Source organism: Triturus cristatus, chromosome 9, assembly GCF_964204655.1.
Source record: "Triturus cristatus chromosome 9, aTriCri1.1, whole genome shotgun sequence".
Taxonomy (NCBI): Eukaryota; Metazoa; Chordata; class Amphibia; order Caudata; family Salamandridae; genus Triturus; species Triturus cristatus.
In genome coordinates, this window is record NC_140592.1 from 397,948,722 (window position 1) to 397,968,695 (window position 19,974).

The following is a 19,974-nucleotide window of genomic DNA, read 5'->3' on the forward strand; positions in this document are numbered from 1 at the left end:
TACCATATTATTCTGGAGCCCACATTTAGAAAGAGTGAAACAAAATGTGTCAGAAAAATGAATTTATTCTTTTGTTTGATTGAATCAATATTTTAATAATCTAATTTATAGATCTTTAGAACCTTCCTGTAGCCAGAGGGGCTGAATTTTTAGAAAAAGTGATTAATAGAATATTTACATTACAACATTTATACATTCAATGCTAACATATCACAAACACATCTCATGCATTCACATCCATTCCTACTATCACACAGGCTTAATTCACGTTGAAAAACAGTTTTACAGTCAAAGGACCACAGAGTCAATTGTAAGAGCGCCAAGTTTGACTACAAACAATTCTTAAATTTCAGTATTTTAGCCTCTTGTGGTCACGGTATAAGGTCTACGCGTTTCGAGACCCATAGATCATTGGGTCTCTCCTCAGGACCTGTAAAGTAATAAGAAACCTAAATAAGTTTGGGTGCTTCCCCTATGCCTCTCTCTGAAATCTTTTTAAGGAGCTCAATTCATTTACCTTGTATCAGATGGAGACGGACGGGATTAGTCTAAACAAAGAAGAAATAGTAAAAGAGTGTAAGGACAACCATACCTTTTTAAAAAAATTCATTCAGAAAATGAATAGGTTCGGAAATGACTTACTGTTGTGTGAGGTTGCTCAACCGACGCAAAAATGCTTGTTTGTTTAGTAAAAACAGGAAGGGAGCGTGTTGGGCTGGACCTGGTTGAAAAACTGGGAAGGCAACAGACATGGCATCAGATGGTGCTTAATGTATTAGAGGGAAACACCTGGGTCCGTAGCATGTAAAAGCCAGGGTTTACCTTAGGTAGAAGTCTCTTATGGTTGATTTGAGTCTGGGCGTTAGGTGTGAGGACGCCGTTTTTCATCAGGAATGGTAATAGTCAACTCTGTAAAGAATCGGCACAATATTAAGAAACGGGGGGGGGGAAAAGGGGAAAAAAGACAAAGGAACTGATCAGACCGTAGTCTAAATCTTCCGGCGCTTCATACCTGTCGAAGTCAGAGGATTTTCGAAGCGGGGTATCCGTTCGTTTCCGTGTTGATCTGCCGATTTTCGTCGCAATGATAATCCCCTGTCGATGACGTTTTATGCGTCTGGTAGCCAATTGGTTGAGGGATTAGGCATAGAAAGAGGACTGATGGAGGCGGCTCGTATGTAATAGAGTGTTGTTTGCTATACGTGTCTCCTCACTAGGATAGCGTTTCATACAAGGCGAAGAGGGTGATCAAAAACGGTGAATCTAATTTCATTAGTTGCGTTAATTGAGGTTTGCGCAGAATGATGATAAAACTCACGTACTTGATTCGAAAAATCAAATCCATCTCAGTCCGTGAAGTTTTGTTGTTCTCAAGCAGACAGTTTAGATGTAGTCTTTCCCTGAAAATAGTTTGATGAAATACTGCAAAGAAAAACAACGTAAATGTTGTTTCAAAGGGTTTTTAACTCTCTTTGGATGATGTGATTGTAGGGTAATATAGTGCCTGTAATGTAAATTTGCGAGACCTCGTGAGTTGTGGTTCAGAAAAAGGGGGGGACAGGATAAAGTTATACTCACATGATGTCATTTTTCAGCCCGTGAATATTGGTTGTCCCAATGTGTGTTGTTTCGTGCAGGTTGGTTGTCTTTTTGACACTCATTCTCTTTAGGAGGTGGATTTGGAATGGTGGTACTTTAGTTTAGAAGTAATACGGTCCTCCTAGTGATAACTCGTAGTGTTCAAACCTTATACTAAGTTAAGTTGTACAGTTCAGAAAGTTCATTCAGGCCTTTGGTGGCAGAGTTGAATTTGAGAATTAGCATGGCTTCTGTTCTTGAGAGTTTCTGCTCAAGGTCGCCACCTCTTGCATCTCTATTTACTTTGGCGATTACTGTCCATTTTAGATCTTTGATTTGGTGGTTGTTGGTTCGCCAATGGTTGACCAAAGGGGCTGATATAACATTGTTGTTGATCCTAGACTTATGCTGTGACATTCGGATTCGAATTTCTTGGCTGGTCTTGCCTATATAGACTAAATCACACGGGCATCGTATGGCATAGATCACTGATTTACTTCGACAGTTGGTGAACGATTCGTGTTTCCAGTAAATCCGATTGTGTTCAAAGAGATCGCCTTCAATAGTCGAGTCACAACATGCGCATGAGCCACATTTACGATGGCCCTGAATGGGTTGTAGTCCTACATAATCCCGCACCGTCGGTGGTTTATTTTGTGGCATAGCTGCTCGAATGATTTGGTTAGCAATATTGCGATCTTTTTTGAATGCAAATAAGGGATTTTGTTTCAGTGATACGTCAAGATTTTTTATTAGATGCCAGTTCTGTATAATACATTTTTTCATTAGATTGGAATTAGGACAAAATGTCGAGACACAGACAATCCTTTCAAGTGGATGGCTCTCTTTCTTTTTGAGTAGATCTTCTCTGGGTGACCACCAAGCTCTTTTCATTGATCGTTTTAGTAGTTTCTTGGGGTATCCTCTCTTCTTTAGATTGTCGCATAGTGTAGTAGCGTGGGCCATGTATTCATCCTTGAATTGACAGTTCCTTCGGATCCGTAGAAATTGACCGAAAGGTAAGTTGTCACGTAAATTTCTCGGATGATAACTTGAGTAGTGCAGGGTTTTGTTCCTGTCTGTTTTCTTTTTGAACAAGGTAGTGGCCAAGCTGTTGTCAGAGGGATAAATTTCTACATCGAGAAACGCAATTTTGGTTTGAGAGTGGTTAAGAGTAAATTGGATATCGGCAGTGCGATTATTCAGCCAATGATGGAAATTTTTAAGGTTTTCAAGGGGCCCTGTCCAAGTCATGAAAACATCGTCAATGTAACGAGTCCATTTGCCGATGTATTGTGAAAAAGGATTATCATTGTAAATGAATTTCTCTTCGTATTTGGCCATGAAGAGTATCGCTAATTCCGGTGCAAATGGACATCCCATAGCCACTCCCTTGACTTGAAAATAGAATTCCCCATTGAAGTTAAAGTAGTTCTTTTTAAGCGCAAAGGTGGCTAGTTTCATGATGAATTCTGTTGGTACTTTAGGATTCACTCTTGTTTCTAGATATGATTGAATGACCGAAAGACCGTCATCCTGAGGTATTTGTGTATACAAAGAAACTACGTCCAAAGTTACTAGATGAAATAAATTAGGGATGTAATGTATAGATGATAATTTGTTGAGAAAATCTGTAGTGTCAGCTAGAAAAGATGGTACTCCAGCTATGAACGGTTTTAGGAAGTAGTCAACAAATTTTGAGATTGGTTCCAACAGAGAGTCGCAGCCCGATATAATCGGCCTGCCGGGGGGTGATGTTTCATTTTTATGGATTTTTGGGAGGACATAAAATAAAGGTGTCCTTGGGTTCTTATTTTGCAAAAATTCCAGTTCTTTTTTGGAGAGATAACCTTCTTCGAAACCTTTTGATAAAATCGGAAAGAGTATGTGCTGAAGATCAGAAGTTGGATCTTTGTTCACTTTTTTGTAGCATTGGATGTCATTTAATTGTCTGGTCACTTCTTTTACATAGTCCTCTTTGTCTAGAATGACTATGGATCCGCCCTTGTCAGCCTGTTTTATCACAATAGAAGTGTCATTTTGAAGTGTAGAGAGGGCTTGAATTTGATTTTTTGTCGTATTGAATTTTATCCCATGTTTGTTGTTTTCCATTTCTGTTATGGCTGAAAGTAGAGTTTTTTCAAAAATGGTTACTTCCTTGGGAATTTTGTTAGTGGGTGGGCAGAAAGTAGATTTTTTCTTTAGGCCCGTGTCAATTGTAGGCTCCATGGGAGGGTTGAGTGAGAAAAATGTTTTAAGTCTTATTTTCCTGCAGAATTCCATAGCTTCCATTTTTAGTCGTACAAAATCAGTATGTTTGGCAGGGACGAAAGATAATCCTTTTTCTAGAATACTTAGTTCGTCCTTTGTTAAGATTCTTCTAGATAAGTTGAAAACAAGTGAAGTATCTAATTTTTGTAATTCTGTCGTCTGGTTGTCATCTCCCACGGTTGTGTATTGAACCGGACTCTGCCTCTTGACCGTTGCTGGCCTCTCCCTAAAAAAGGAGTTTGTTGTTGAGGTCGTTGAAAATTGCCACGTTGGTTACTATTGCGTTGCCTGTCTTCTAATTCGCCTTCACTGCCACTTGATGACGATGAAGTTTCAGAAAATGTGATAAAGTTTTTTGACGATCTTCCCTGATATGATGATAGATATCTGCGGGATTCCGGTTGTGAGTAGAAATCTGTTTGGAGGTATGGGTAGATCTTAGATAGCGAGAAGTTACGTTTATCTTTTTCAAAGTTGAATGTTTTCTGATTAATCGTGTAGTCCTTGAATTCAAGGATCTCCTTCTCAATTTTCTCAAGTAGTGTTTTTGCGTCCGTGATAATATGATTTGTCTTAATCAGTGTTTCTAAGGTTTCAATCTCTTCCAGTTGTTTCTTGGAGATACGTTGAGCCGTTTCCACTGTCAGGACCATTAGGTCTCTGCTACATTTGGTCTCTATGAGGCTATAGCCTTTTTTATAAGTCGGATCATCAGTAAAGATTACCGGGATATTTTTGATTTGAAGTCCTGCTGGTATAGTACCAGTTTTGAGATGTTGTACATACGAGCCGCCTCCATCAGTCCTCTTTCTATGCCTAATCCCTCAACCAATTGGCTACCAGACGCATAAAACGTCATCGACAGGGGATTATCATTGCGACGAAAATCGGCAGATCAACACGGAAACGAACGGATACCCCGCTTCGAAAATCCTCTGACTTCGACAGGTATGAAGCGCCGGAAGATTTAGACTACGGTCTGATCAGTTCCTTTGTCTTTTTTCCCCTTTCCCCCCCCCCGTTTCTTAATATTGTGCCGATTCTTTACAGAGTTGACTATTACCATTCCTGATGAAAAGCGGCGTCCTCACACCTAACGCCCAGACTCAAATCAACCATAAGAGACTTCGACCTAAGGTAAACCCTGGCTTTTACATGCTACGGACCCAGGTGTTTCCCTCTAATACATTAAGCACCATCTGATGCCATGTCTGTTGCCTTCCCAGTTTTTCAACCAGGTCCAGCCCAACACGCTCCCTTCCTGTTTTTACTAAACAAACAAGCATTTTTGCGTCGGTTGAGCAACCTCACACAACAGTAAGTCATTTCCGAACCTATTCATTTTCTGAATGAATTTTTTTAAAAAGGTATGGTTGTCCTTACACTCTTTTACTATTTCTTCTTTGTTTAGACTAATCCCGTCCGTCTCCATCTGATACAAGGTAAATGAATTGAGCTCCTTAAAAAGATTTCAGAGAGAGGCATAGGGGAAGCACCCAAACTTATTTAGGTTTCTTATTACTTTACAGGTCCTGAGGAGAGACCCAATGATCTATGGGTCTCGAAACGCGTAGACCTTATACCGTGACCACAAGAGGCTAAAATACTGAAATTTAAGAATTGTTTGTAGTCAAACTTGGCGCTCTTACAATTGACTCTGTGGTCCTTTGACTGTAAAACTGTTTTTCAACGTGAATTAAGCCTGTGTGATAGTAGGAATGGATGTGAATGCATGAGATGTGTTTGTGATATGTTAGCATTGAATGTATAAATGTTGTAATGTAAATATTCTATTAATCACTTTTTCTAAAAATTCAGCCCCTCTGGCTACAGGAAGGTTCTAAAGATCTATAAATTAGATTATTAAAATATTGATTCAATCAAACAAAAGAATAAATTCATTTTTCTGACACATTTTGTTTCACTCTTTCTAAATGTGGGCTCCAGAATAATATGGTAGCTTTAATTGAAGGGCAGCTTTAGCACTCCAATTGTTTATATATTACAGGCTCAGCTTAACTGCTCCCAGCCCTCCTCCAATAGTGTTCATCACTATCACTATGGGTCAGCACGCGTATGCGTACTCGTAGTGATAGTGAGCGTACATGCGTGTGTACGGTCCGTACCACTACGGGTACGCATACGCGTGCACACCCATAGTGATAGTGAGCGCACATGCGTGTGTACGGCCCTATCACTATGGGTCTGCACGCGTATGCGTACTCGTAGTGCTACGGACCGTACAAATGCCTGTACGCTCGCCATCACGATGGGTACACATACGGCAGCACTCCCACAGTGATTTGGGAACATACACAGGCCCTCTCAGCAGCAGTACGGCGGTTTTTACACATCACTGTGGTGATAGGCGACACACAGGTAGGAATAGGGCGGACATACTTGTCCATGGATGGACATACTTGTCCAGGAATGGACATCAAGGCATCGTCTGTGCATTACTACATGTGTGGGGCACAGGTGTCACAGGCTGTGATGTGGAACATGCCTCCTGAGTGGAGAAGGCACCAGATGTATGATGAGATGTGTACAGGTGTACTGTGTGAGGGTGCAATGTGTGCCAGGCATGCCCTTGACTCCTTTGACATGTGTGCATGTGGGACTGCGCACTTGGGGTGAGCGTCACTGGCATGGCACGGACACCAACACACGGAAGTGTCCCATGATGCCCGGTACAGGGGTCATGACACATGACTTGTCACTACCCACAGTGCACAATGTGACTATGTCATATATGTGTCCGGGATTTACATCAGGTTGATGTTGTAGCACCCTCAAAAGCTGCAGCCGTTGCAGCAACCAACATGTGGCTGTGTGTAGATTGTCATTGCACACTGTTCCGCACACCATGCCACATGTGTTATCGGATGTGAGGTGCACATGTATGCATGGGACACGGAGTAGCGTGACAAGGCCATGTCAGCATCCTCACAAGGAATGTGTGGTGAGTCATGACATGTGCACCTTCATGGCAAGGTGTGTGGGCTGGACTAGTGTAATGTCATGTGACCTGTGGCTCCAGTGTTCCGCTACCAGTCTCTGCAATCGGCATCCCACTTCTGCTGATGTGTGGGTGTATGTCACTCCTGTCTTGCGTCGGGCTGTTCACTTGCACTGGGACACAGCTATTTCCATGGCGTGGCATGGGGAGGTTCTCAATCACCGTGTGTAGCTGGGTCTTGGAAGGAGTGTCACCTTGCATCCATACGTGTCCTGGGCATGTAGCACATACCTGACTCCCTATGTAGCATGTGTGTATTGCCAGATTTACATGTGCTCAGTAGACATGAGTTGTTCTCGTAGTGCACTCACTCTTCCTTGTCACTTCCAAATTACTGCAGAGCGCCGCCTCTTGCCCGAAGAATTCCAGACTTGGCTACCATGCAGGAGAATGACAGGATCTGGCTCTACCGCTTCACCCAACCGTTGATTCTGGAGCTGACGGCGAGACTGGCACCACACCTGCAACCGCAGCACAGGTATCCTACGGCACTGACACCCCAGCTGAAGGTAATGGCTGCCCTACATTTTCTTGCCACGGGTACCTTCCAAAATACCATAGCTCATGTTGGTGGCATGTCCCAGAGCATGTTCAGCGGTGTGCTGCATGATTTCTTGGAGGCCATGTTGATTCACCTGGATGACTTCATCAAGTTCCCAACCCCTGAACAGATGACTGAGGTCAAGCGTGGATTCTATGCCCTGGGAGGGATGCCCCATGTCATTGGGTCCATAGATGGGACACATGTAGGTTTGGTACCACCACAGGCACGGGAGGTGGCGTACCGCAATCTGAAGCACTACCACTCCATCAATGCCCTTGTGGTGTGTCTGTCCAATATGGTGATTTCACATGTCTGTGCTCGTTTCCCAGGATCAGCACACGATGCCTACATCATGAGGCGTAGCGGGATGCCTGATATGATGATGCAGCTGCGCAACGAACGGGCATGTGTTGTTGGTGGGTACAGTCTGTCTGTCCTGTATTCTGTATAGCCGACCAGCACGACCGCTTCACCAGTTCTAACGATGTCCATGTGCTTCCCATGTAGGGGACGCTGGCTATCCCAACATGCCTTGGCTGCTGACACCTCTCCGCAACCCCATCACGCCGGCCCAGCTCCGCTATAACACCGCCCATGGCCGGACAAGGCGAGTGATAGAGAGGACGTTTGGCATGCTGAAGAGCCGATTCCGGTGCCTCCACAAGACCGGCGGTGCACTCCCTTATGCCCCGGCGAAGGTCTGCAAGATCTTCATGGTCTGCTGCATGCTGCACAACATGGCAGTTGAAAGAGCTGTGCCACTCATCCTGAATCAACATGACGAGGACCATCCACCCGTGGAGGACGAAGGGCTTGGCAATGGGGCTAGTGATGTGGAGGATGTGGAGCCGCAAGAGGACATCCGGACTCGGCTCATACGCGACTTCTTTGCTTAGTGGTGAGTACCAGTGTCTGAGTGTGCACGCATTGGTCCCCGTGTGGCATGCGTTGTGATGTGTGTCTCCACCTGCATGTATGGCACGTGGGTCAGAGGTGTGTGTGGGTGTGTCACTGGAGTGATGGTGGCAGTGATGGTAGTATTTCCCCAGTCATAATTGTGACCTAGCATGTTGTCATCCATACATGTGTCGAGTAAATGCACATGCAAGTGGCTGTGCTTTTTGTGGCTGACTTCTTGTGTGTCTCTCTTCCCCAGGTACCTGCGCATGCCGTTTGCTGGTTGCATTGTTGTGGCACTGCTATTCCTCATGGACATGACATCGTGGGCTGACTCAGCGTTACAGGCACGGACACGTTTGGAAGTCTCCATGGGGTAAGGGATGCATCTGGGGTGTATTGGGTGTGGCAGTTGTTCACGATGTGTGCACACTGCCCCGGTCGGGGTTTGGTTCCTCTGCAGACATGTGGCATCCCCATGGGACACGACATGCAGCTGGGTACACCTGAATAGATGGGCTGCCTGGTTGTCAGTCATCAGTGATGGGATAGTGGATTGTGATGATGGCATCAATGTGTGTGACACTGCCCTCGGACACATACGGTTAACATTGTCTTGACATGGCGTGGGACTTCCACATCAGCGGATCTATGGTGTATGTCAGGCTCTCCGTGTGCAGCTGTGGGTATTTAGCTGTTAGCCGACACTTGTGTGCCAGTTCCATGGCTATCACGCATTTGTGCTGCAGAAGGGGGGTGCCAGTGTTGGACCCACATGTTACTCCACATGATGTGTTCATGTGTACTTCAAGTTGCCTCTGCAATCCCAAAAACATGACTGATAAAGGTGTCCCTATGCCTCCAAGGTGCCTCTTCTCAGTCAATGCTGGTGTGTTGGCACGGTGCATCCTGCATGTCTGGCATGGTATTCCCTGATTGTGGCTATGTGTCAATGTGTCGAGTGGCAAGATGCAAGCTGTGTGTGTGTGCTGAGACTGTGTATTGGGCATGATGTCCATGACTGTGTGGGTATTGTGACATGTGCCATCCCTATGCATCCAACGTTGTCCATGACCCCATTCTCTGCATCCACCGGACTCAAGCTTGCAGGACATGGTTCTGCCACCTGTCTACACATACCTGGGTGCCCCCCAGGACACTGGCCAGGATCCCTGACCTCTGCGCATGACTGTTGCTGTACTCAATGTGTCTGTCAGCACGGTTGTTCGGCCACCCCCTCAGCTGGTTCTGCCCATCACGGGTGTGTATGGTGCTCCATGTCTGTCTTGCCTAATAAACTGTGACCCATGTGTCCTGTGCCAGACTCAGGCCCCAGGGTGTGGATGGTTAAAGTGAACAGATGACTCAGGCATGTTTAGACTGTACAAGACACATGTTAGGTAATAATGCTACCAGCAGGCATCTACTCTTAATAGTGTGATTTATTATTGGGGGGGGGGGGACAAAGTGAGGGGCTTTCCGGGATTAGGGAATCCAAAGTTCAGTAGGGGAGTTGGTGTCCTTGCCATTGGAAATCCTCAGAGTCCATGCCACAGTCTTTGTCAACATTGGTCAGCCAGTGACCAGCAGGGCCATGTGGCAGAGAATGTCTCTTGATGCTGTGATGCTGTTGCTCCAGTGGGCCAGGTGCCAGGCCAGGTGTCCTGGGAGATGGTGATGTAGCAGCCACCCTCACGGTCCTTTCCGTGGACGACCCGGCTTCCTGCGGGGAACCTCAGCAGCAGGCCGTGACGACGTCTGGGATGCTCCGTCGGATGTTTCCTCCTCCTCCTCCTGATCCCTCCCTGTGGGTGGTGATGTTCTCCGCCTTCTGGCACAGGGAGGGTCGGCCATGGTGTCGGCCATCCGACGGAGTGTAGCGTGAATCCCCTGGAACGCCGTCACTTGCTCAGCCTGTCTGTCCTCCATCCTCCGTTGGTGTACCAGTAGACAGGCTATTAGCTCCGCATGTTGCTGGGCCTGCTGGACCTTGATCCCCTCGAGGACGGACACAACCTGGGCCATGCCCGTGGTGTCCTGCCGGTATGAGTCCAGGATGTTACGGACATGGGAGAATACCGGATCCCCAGCCAACTGGTCAGGCTCGCGCCTCCGCCGTCCTCCACTCCCACCACCCCTGCCCACTTGCGTCTGGCCTGCACTTGTGGGCACATCGGGTCTCCGGGACCCCTGAGGGGTGGCATTGGCGTTGTCGCCTGCCTCCTCCTGGGTGCCCGGGCCACCGTGTCCCTCCTGGCGAGCCTGGCTGCATTGTGGTGTTGGGGCAGGGATCCTGGGTGTCTCCTGGGATGTGGCAGGAGTGGGGGTGGTGGTTGGCACGGTTTTACCTGACGCAGGTGCTGCAGGTGGTTGGACACCAGAGGGGCCAGGTCGGTCGGGGTCGTCCGCAGAGTGGTGAGAGTGGTCGCTGCCGGTGGGATCGGTCTCCTGCAGATCCGGGTCCTGTGAGTGTTCCCCCCCAGTGTTGGGGGGTGCAGCACGACGTTGACCTGTGTGTGAGAGAGACAATGTTAATTTTGGTCCATGCAACATCCATGTTTCATCCGTTTCAAAGTTGGCACATTTCCTCTTGGAATTAGGATCTGTCTTGCATTCCACTCACAGTGCACTTGTGCATGGGTGTGTCCCTTGGGCACCAATTTGGCCCCTTTAACTATGTGTGGCACAGTCTTACTTGCTGCGTCAAGTGTGACTGCAGTCAGCAGTGGAGTGTGCAGGTGTGGCGAGCCATGCATTTGCGCCTTCCTTGTAGCACTGTACATGTGCACATGGAGTGGATCCACACACTTATATGATGCAGGTAGCTGTCCTTGTGCTCGTGTACAGGTTGTGACATGGCCCTGCGTTTTGCCATGATGAAGAGGGGGGGTTCTGGCACTGGCCACCCTTGTCTACATGCACGCAGTCCACCTGCTGACGAGCAGACATTCCCACACACCAAAGGACTGATTTGCTCTCCCTGTGTCTCCCTCCTTCTCTGTCCCCCTCTCCCTCCCTCTCTGTCCCCCTCTCCCTCCCTCTCTGTCCCCCTCTCCCTCCCTCTGTGTGTCAGCCTCCTCCCTCTGTCCGTCTTCCTGTGTCTCCCTCCCTCTCTGTCCCCCTCTCCCTCCCTCTCTGTCCCCCTCTCCCTCCCTCTGTGTGTCAGCCTCCTCCCTCCCTCCGTGTGTCAGCCTCCTCCCTCTGTCCGTCTCCCTCCCTCTCAGTCCCCCTCTCCCTCCCTCTGTGTCCCCCTCTCCCTCCCTCCGTGTGTCACCCTCTGTCACCTTGGCCCAGCTTCCTGGGCACACACTGTTAGCAGATCTTTGAGTGGCCCTTGGCCTGTTGATGTGAGTTTGTTTCTGATCTCCAGGCACCCATTTTGTCTGCTGTGTGTCTGTGCGCTGCTGCTGTGGTGGTGTGTGCTGCCACTCTTTCACAATGTTGGCTGTTCATTAGCTGCTGTCATGTGCAAAACAGTGCCTTCACCCCCATGTGTTGATGCAAGGCGTCCGCCATTTGCTGGCAAGTCATTCCTGTGTTGGGACACACTGCTTGTCTGGCTGTGACCTAGGCCATTTGGGCAGAGGGCATTGTTGTCTGCTTTGGAGTCGCACTATGTGATTTTTGGTGCCCAGCCTCCCGCCATCCGGGTTACCGTGTCATGTGTTGTTGTCTTCTGTGGCCTGTGACTTGACATTGTCCAGCTGGGTGCATGGGGCATGGTGGCAGCAGTGGCATGTGCCTGCTCATGGAGTGTGGTTGAGTCATGCGATGGCTTGTGGTGGTTGCGTGCCTGTTAGTAATTTTGGTTGTGGTTGCAGTTCCCCCCATGTGAGGTGCGTTGTTTGTGGACTCACCCGGGTCTCGGAGTCCTTCTACTCCTTCAACTGCCTCCACCGGCAGTATGGCCATCACCCTCTCCTCCCAGGGATGGTACTGTACGGCTCTGCGGGAGGGCCCTCCTCCGGTGGCGTTGGCCTGGTCGTGTTCCTCCTGCCTCTTGGCTCTGACCCTCCTCCGCAGATCGTACCACCTGTTCTGGCAATCCTGCTTGGTCCTCCTGGTGTCCGCAACGGCATTCACAGCATCGACGATGGTCTGCCACATGGCTGTTTTGGCTGCCTGGCTGGTGCTTCTGACCAATGTTCCAAAGATCTGTGGCTCGACTCTGAGGATTTGATCAACTAGGACCTCCAACTCTCGGTGACTGAACTTTGGATTCTTGGTAGTGGGCATGGTGAGGGGTGTGGGTGGGGATGGTGTGGGTGTGGGGGGTGTGTGGATGTTTGGGGGGGTGTGGATGGTTGTGTGTGTGTGTGAATGTGATGAGAGGGTGTTTGTGAGGGTGGTCGTGTGAAGGTGTGCAAGTGTAAGGTGTGGTGTAGCTTGTAGTCTGGTTCTGTGGTGTCTGGCAGCAGTGAGTCTGTTGCAAAGGCTCATGGTTTGTGTGTGTGGGCCCTTTTTATTGGTCCATGGGTGGGTGTGGCAGTGTTTGAATTTTGGGTGGGTGTGTTATAAGGAGTGGTGGTGTATTGGGCCTCTGTTTGTTTTTGGCAGTTGCAGGTCAGTGATTGTGTTATTTTAGTGGTTGTTGGCCATGTTTAGTGGCTTTGTGCCTTTCGAATGGTGTATTCTTTTGTTGTTTAGTTTTGTCCTGGTTGTGTACGTGCGTTTTGAGCGTGTGTACGGTGTGTACATGGGCCATTTGGTTGTACGATTATGTCCTTGTGTGTGGCTTTGTACGACTCGTACATGCGGTTGTGATGTTGGGGCATGGGGTGCGCTCCGTACTTAGGAGGTTGTGTTGGTGGTGCGCCAGGAACTACTGGGGTGTACATGGACGGTGGTACGACACGTACAGGGGTGGGGGGGTGTACATTGACGGTGGTACGACACGTACAGGGGTGGGGGGGTGTACATTGACGGTGGTACGACACGTACTGGGGTGGGGGTAGGACTCGAACGTACTGGGGTGTAGGTACACGGGGGGTACGACACGTACTGGGGTGGGGGTACGACTGGAATGTACTGGGGTGTAGGTACACGGGGGGTATGACACGTACTGGGGTGGGGGTGGGGCTCGAACGTACTGGGGTGTAGGTTCACGGTGCTACGACACGTACTGGGGTGGGGGTACGACTGGAACGTACTGGGGTGTACATAGATGGTGGTACGGGGGGTATGACACGTACTGGGGTGGGGGTACGACTGGAACGTACTGGGGTGTAGGTAGACGGGGCTATGACACGTACTGGGGTGGGGGTACGACTGGAACGTACTGGGGTGTACATAGATGGTGGTACGACACGTACAGGGGTGGGGGGGTGTACATTGACGGTGGTACGACACGTACAGGGGTGGGGGGGTGTACATTGACGGTGGTACGACACGTACTGGGGTGGGGGTAGGACTCGAACGTACTGGGGTGTAGGTACACGGGGGTACGACACGTACTGGGGTGGGGGTACGACTGGAACGTACTGGGGTGTAGGTACACGGGGGGTATGACACGTACTGGGGTGGGGCTCGAACGTACTGGGGTGTAGGTTCACGGTGGTACGACACGTACTGGGGTGGGGGTATGACTGGAACGTACTGGGGTGTACATAGACGGTGGTACGACACGTACAGGGGTGGGGGGGTGTACATTGACGGTGGTACGAGACGTACAGGGGTGGGGGTTGTACTCGAACGTACTGGGGTGTAGGTACACGGGGGGTATGACACGTACTGGGGTGGGGGTACGACTGGAACGTACTGGGGTGTAGGTAGACGGGGCTATGACACGTACTGGGGTGGGGGTACGACTTGAACGTACTGGGGTGTACCTAGACGGGTGGGGGTATACATATACGTGGGGTACGTGTCGGACGTACGGGGGCTGGGGGGAGTGTTGGGCGTGTATGCGGGCACATGTCTCCATGGTTGCTATAGGTGTTCGGTGCGGACGGTGTTTTTTCCATACGGTTGTACGCTCGGACGCACGGGATGGATCGTGATTCCTCGGTCGGACTTGGATTTTCACGTTTGTAAGGTAAATCGTCCGAGGACGTGTCGGACACATTTTCCGACCCGAGGACGTGTGGGGAATGATTCCCAGTGCGGTTCGTATGGACTTTTTACCATGCGAATCGTGATTGCCAGTTCGTACGGCACTTGTACGATTCGTACGGTAAAAAGACCCGATACGAGTCGCACGGGGGAATTTTTTGCCAGATCGTGATCGGCAACATAGCGTCAAAGAAATGCATATCAGATGCTTCAGGCTCTGAGTCCATCTCCATTGCACAGACCTTGGCACACTTGATGCGTGGTGCGAGTGCATCAGCTTGCTTTGCCTTACATGTTCCTGTGCATGGACGACCAATCTCCTTTACATGCATGATGTAGGTCAAATGTGTGTCCATTGGTAACGTCACATGGCACAACAGTATTTGTGATTTACATGAGTAATGTGGGACTGAGTTATGACTTTGGAATTTAAGTCATTCACAGATGTCATTTAGGATTTGCACTGTTAGGTATACTGACGTAACTGCTACTATCTTCCTTTTGTGACACCCTTAACAAGTTAAGTTATGCTTTAGTCACAGATGACGTATTGTTGCAGGCACATTGTTCTGCTGCACACAAGTGGTGACATGTTGCATTGCTCCCTGTACTGACAGTGTCATAGCCACTCATCCCAGCTGTTACTTTTGGCATTGGCTCATAGTGATGACACACTTGAAATGTTGCCAATGAATCAGACTATATGCTAAGTGCAGTTCAACAGACATCCATGGACACATTGGCCAATATGCTCACAGTGGGCACAGCATGAGAGGGCTCTGAATTTGTTTGGCATTGTTTGAGCACAGGTAGGGGCTGACTGACACTTTGCACTTTGGCTACAGTCACTATTCTAGACTCATCTACAGTGTGGCTAACTTTGTAATTCCATATATGTATGTTAGACATGTGCCCTTAGGTCTCCTCATCAATGTGAATCTGGTGTGCAACATCTAGGGATGTGATATGCAATGCGCAACATCACAATAATCTTTGTCCACCACGTCCAGTGTAAGTAGATATGTCAGGAGATTTTGGTTTGCTATCCTTCAGGGTGACACTACTTGTGTCCTGCGACAGACTTGTACATATTATCACACATGCATATTTCCTCAATGGACATGGGTCAAAGTTGGTACGTTGCTAGATTGTGCTATCTGATCAATGTGGGCACAGCATTTTAGCCCGTGTAATCTTGTTTTACCCCCTGTGCCCCTTCTTTACTGTCTGCCTTCTGTTTTTTCTTCTGTACCTTCGTTGCTAGTGTAATTTTGTTTTGCCCACTGTGCCCCATTCTTCTTGATTTGGTAGTATTGCTCCTTTTCCATTTTTACCCTGTATTGTGTCTGGCTTTTTTCTGCCCGTCTCCGCCCATCTCCGCCCCTACTTCCCACAGCAGCATCCCCTGCGGCCATGCCTCCCCGCACAGCCATTCGTCCCGCTCCCCCGCTGTAGGAAGGTGGAATCTGACTACATGGTTGCCCCCACTTTTTTCCTGGTGTTTTGATGGTTTTTGACTAGTCTGGCTGGGATCCTGCTATTCAGGACCCCAGCCTATCTGATTACTCCCTTAAACGACTTGGAGTACATATTAGATGTACTAGTGATTGGATACTGTGGTACCTTATGAGCCCCTAGTATGTGGTACCTTAGGTACCAAGGGCATAGGTACTTCTCAGGCCCACCAGGGGCTGAAGCATGTATTATGCCACCACTGGGAAGCAGACTAAATCTGACACCACAGGCCTGCTACTGCAGCCTGGGTGAGGTGGTGCTAGCACTCCTCACTGAGATATAGGTTCACTATAACTCTCTTACGCACACATTTAAACCTATCAGTCACCCCTAAGGCAGGCCCTATCAATCCTGAGGGCAGGGTGCTTGGTTTCCATGTGAGGGGGTGCCACTGCCTGAGCAGGGCCCCTCTGCAGCTCTCAGAGTCTATTCTCTGTGGCTGTTTGTGAATGCGGTCAAACCATATACTCTTAAGTGCATTATAACCTCGCGGTTAATGCTAACTTTGGAATGGCTGCATCAAAACATGTCGTGTTTGGTGTCAAACACTTTGGAATCATACCCCCACACCAGTAACTGTTGTGGGAGTATGATCCCACCCTTCTAGAGGGATAGACATGTCCCTACTGTGGAAACACGGTAGAATCCTGAAGAGCCCTGGCATCACAAAATGGTTGCCACCAGTCACAGACACTGGGCTGCCCTCCTGCTGATGACCGAAACTCGCAGTGGAGGAGGCCCAACAATAGGTATCCTGTCACAGAGAGGTGTGACCACCTCCCATAAAGGATTTAGTTTATTGGGGCTGGGTGGGTGCACTCCTAGAGTGCTTTGAAGTCCTGCACTGGGGGAGCAGTAGGCTCCTCTGTTCATATGCCAGTTCAAACCGGCTCAGGGGCTACCTGCCCCTGCTCTGGCACAAAACTGGACAAAGGGAAGTGGGTGTAACCACCCACTCCCGTGACCCTCCTATAGGAGGGGGTCATAGAGCTAGTCCCTCCCTTCCTTCTAGTATAAGTTAGGGAACCCTTGCCATTGCAAACTAGATATCCCTGGACGACGCACTAAAGAAGAATCCTGGACATTCAACGTTCCATTATCTCTGCAAGACGGAAGAATCTCCCTTGGAGTCAAGGAGTGACTCTCTTGCTTGGCAGGCACCAAAACTTTGCATCAACGGTCGCAAACTTTCCCGATCCCGCTGGAGTCCGAAGTCCCTGCAGCCCAGGAAGAGGATTTCCTGACTTCTCAAAGGCCATCGTGAGTCCCCAGCAACGCTGAGGCAAGTGGACCCCATGAGTGACGAGGAACTGCAATCCCTGGGTACAGTGCACTATTTTCAAGTGCAACCCCTTTGCGATGTTCTACGAACTTGTGCATTGGACCACGTGTGGTCCAACCCTCCAGCAGGATTTCCACCGAAGATCAGAGGCCTACCTTGTCCCGAGTGACCGTGGGCCCCTGTTGAGTGAATCCTCCCGAGGCATCTTCGCAATCCCTTGCCAGCTGGCTTGTGGGTCCCCAGAAGACTTTTCTACAGTTCCAGAGGGCTCCCCTGGTTGCTCTAGGTCTGCCCTGACTTACCTTCGCTGGGTGAGTCCCTCAGACCTTGCTGGTCTGCACCGCTGACTTTTTGTCCATTCCACGAGACTTACTGTTACCAAGGCTTGTTGGCTCCAATCTGGTCACCGACACCACAGTGAGCTGCAGACTTTATGGGACACGCAGAATCCAGCTCCTGGTTGCCATCGATGCCTCCTGGACCTCGTGGCTGAAGAGTCAAGACACCCGTGATCACCTGAAATCATCCGACGACTGTGGGCATCCAACTTCCTGGCCCCGGGTCACTGCCAAGTGACTTTGAACACTGTCCCCTCTGCTTTCAGGTCTTCCTTCTTCTGAATGCAGCCTTGAATTCCACCGGACACTTCTCCTGTCTTCACAAGCAGCAAGTCTTCTTTGGCTCCCATTGAAAACGTCGCCGCGACCCGACACCAAAAGACACCTATGCACCCGGCTTCCCTGGGTGAGGTAACTCCAGCACTATGGTGCTTCTGTGTGTGTTGGCTCTAGAACTACTTACCCTGTAAGTGACTTGCTTGTAGACTCTCCCGAAGTATCCTAAAACTCTAAAATTCCAACCGCGACTTGCTCCATTGAAGTTCACTTACCTGCCTTGGGTGGATTAGTGAGGACCCAGCGCTTCTGAAGGCCCAAGGCCTTGTCCCCTCTCAAGTCGTTGTCCTTAAGTCTCTTTTTTAGTATATGGTCTGGTACGCCCCTAGGGCCCCAGCCATATATGTGCTTAATTTATTGTGAAATGTTGATTTGTGCATATGTTCCTGACTTCTAATCCCATAAAGAGATTAGTAGAGTGTGTCTAGTAATAAATACATATATATTTGATATATATAACTGTGTGGTGTCCTTTCATTTAGTAATTCAAGAGATTATAAGGTAAAACAAGCTGCTTTACATTTCTCTAAAGACTTAGCCTGAAGGCTGCTCTCCACAGCTACCACTAGGATAACTTTCTTTAAAAGGTTGTCTTAATCCTACTACCATAAGAGTCGAATTGTACTGGTGCAAGGTGTTCACTTTAACTAATGAACAGCTTATACCAGGCCAACTTCTCACACCCTCCCAGCTGCTCCTCCCTCCCACCTCCCCTTCCTTATGGCGGCCGCTGCGTGTCCGTGCCGTTGGCACGCCGAAGGCGCACATAAGGCAAGCCGTCTGCACCCATCCGCGCCTGGACCGCGCGAATGCCACAACAACCGACGCCGCTACGATGCCAGCACCCAACATACGCTCCGCACGCAAACACGCCGTTGAACTCTGAGACCTACTCGACTCAACATCCCCAGACGTTGCCTTCCTGACGGAGACCTGGCTGAAACCCTCCTCGGCACACAACATTGCCATAGCCATCCTGGACGGCTACAAGATCACCCGCAGGGACCGCACCAACGGAGTAGGAGGAGGAATTGCCATTGTACACAGGAACACTATCAGAGTCTCGACCGACGACATCCTCAGCAACGCCGAACACCTGCACTTCACGTTCCACACCTATCCCAACACCACCCTTAGAGGAACGATCGTCTACAGACCCCCCCAGACCCCGACCACAGTTCAGCGACTCCATCGCCTACTTCGTCAGTACACATGCCCTCGCCTCCACAGACTACATCCTTCTCGGGGACCTGGACTTCCACCTCAGGAACAACAACAACACCAACTCCACCTCCCTGATTGACAGCCTCGCCAACCTCGGACTCAGACAACTCATCACAACACCCACCCACTCTGCCGGCAACACGCTTCACCACATCTTCTCCGCAAGCTCCCATGTCTCCTTCAACCACACCACAGAACTCCACTGGACCGACCTTCTATGCATCCACTTCACCTTCCGGAACCCCACCATGCACCACCGCACCCAAAAGATCCCCCGCCGCTGCAGGAGCAAAGTCACTGAAGACCAGCTAACCACCATCATCGCCCGTAGCCCACCCACCGACCACACCGACCCCGACACCGCCACCTGGAACCTCAGACAATGGCTCGACGACTGCGCCAACACACTCTCCCCGATCATGAAACCCTCAAACAGACACACCAGCAAGAAAGCCATCTGGTTCACTGAAGACCTCCAGCACTCCAAGCAAACCTGCCGAAAGCTACAGAAGAAATGGCACCGTGAACAGACACTGGACAGCTACGCAGCCCACAAGAATGGCACCCGCAGACACCATCACCTCATCAGATCCGCAAAAGGGCCTCCTTCAAAGACCGCCTAGGCAACAACGCACACAGCAGCAAAATCGTGAAGGAACTCTCCAACACCAACGACATCCCACCTATGCGACTCCCTTGCCACCTTCTTCCATCGCAAGATCGCAGACATCCACAACAGCTTCAACTTCACGGCCGGACCAACAACCACTGAGACCTCCGTCCCCAAGGACACCATCCGCACCGACCCCCTTCTCTCCTGGACCAACATAAACGAGGCTGTCACCTTCAAAATCATAAACAGCATCCACTCCGGATCTCCGTCAGACTCATGCCCACACCACATCTTCTACAAAGCCAG